Below are 1,525 nucleotides of genomic sequence, written 5' to 3'. Positions count from 1 at the left end.
AAAAGAAAGACTTGAACATTTTGGATGACATGGGGGTGAGTAAATTATCAGGAAATTTTTATTCTGGAAGTGAACTAATCCTTTAACTACACATTATATCTTTTTAGTCAAGTAGCATATGGATGTCATGTCATAAAATATTTTTAATAAGACAGTTTCTGTATTTAACAATTTAACAAAAACATTAAGTTACTTATTATAATGCTTACATTTCCTCAGTTATTCAAACAGCAGCTACAGAAAACGAGCAAAGAACATTTACATTATCAAAGAACATCATCACCGACTTCAGTCTAGCCCGCTTGCACTTTAAAAGTATATGTGCATCGCACATACATCTGCACTTTGTTGTTTATGATGAGAACTCGCAAGCGAGCAGAATTCATTCAGCGAGCGTGTGCACTGAACAAAACTCTGGTGTTCAGCGATGACTCATCTGAACGCCTCTGATTGGCCGCTGCATTCATAAACTCAACGGAATCGTGTGTGATTAGTTATAATGCGCAACACTGTAAAAACCCATAAAAAGAAATATGATGGAACAAATAAGCCCTAATATTAATTAGATAATAATACTAGCCTGATAATAATAATAATAATCGTCTTGATATCGTCAAAGCACCAGCTACAGGTGATATCTCTGACTATCGTAGATACACGATACTATCGTCTATCAGCAAGGGATGTAACGGTATGAAAATTTCTAATCACGATTATAGTGACCAAAATTATCAGTTATCAGTATTATCACGGTATTGTTAAAATGTGCTGGAAATGTTCAAAAAGTACTGACACACAAATCATTTCACCAAGTTTTACATTTAAATTCAACAAACAACAAATAAAATGAGTTTTTGTTTGCATAACTAAAACAACAACATTGCCAATGATGTCTGGATTTTAAATGACAACATGACTGACAACAGTTTATCTAATAGCATGTTCAAATATCTAATGTAAATGTTCAAATAAAGCTTTGAAAAAGTTTCATAAATGGTAAACCTCACATTTCAGCTTTTAAATAAAGAAAAGGGTCAAGTCAAAATGATAATTGATTAATAAATGATTATATGTATTAAGCAAAATAAGCTTGTTTTTCATCAACCGGTCAAAATTTACAGCAGGGCATGCAAATTCGGTCCATTTTTTGGCCCAGACAAAAACTGCACCCAGGCTGAATGTAAATGTAACTCTCTGTAAATCCACTCTCTGTAGCTTTTGGAACAGTAGAATTAGAGCCGTTTCCCATAACCTCCAAGGACAAAGCAGCATTGTGCTTAAAACACTACTTTATTAGGTATTACATGGAGCGAAGACGAAAACAAAATGCCATCAAATATTTTCTGAAGACAGTCAGAATCTTCAGAGGTACATTCATATAATTAATTCATCCATATATTAATTTGTATAATTCCCTTAGCACTCTTTAAAACCTCCCAGCTTTTCCTCCATGTTTTCACACAAAACTAAACCACTCTGCTGCTGTGCGCATGCGACACTGTTACTTAAAACTGTGTTTTATGCT

General features: G+C 33.6%; 1 protein-coding gene across 1 annotated transcript in view; it reads right to left on the bottom strand.

Annotated features, from left to right (window-relative positions):
* LOC107700122 (protein phosphatase 1B-like) overlaps positions 1-1,525 on the bottom strand; it is a 64,743-nt gene that overhangs the window by 14,793 nt on the left and 48,425 nt on the right. The gene's annotated exons all lie outside the window — the stretch shown is intronic.

Source organism: Sinocyclocheilus anshuiensis, unplaced genomic scaffold (assembly GCF_001515605.1).
Source record: "Sinocyclocheilus anshuiensis isolate Anshui unplaced genomic scaffold, SAMN03320099.WGS_v1.1 scaffold1135, whole genome shotgun sequence".
Classification (NCBI taxonomy): Eukaryota; Metazoa; Chordata; class Actinopteri; order Cypriniformes; family Cyprinidae; genus Sinocyclocheilus; species Sinocyclocheilus anshuiensis.
Note: the sequence above shows the minus strand (reverse complement) of the source record. Positions and strands in the feature narration are given on the sequence as shown.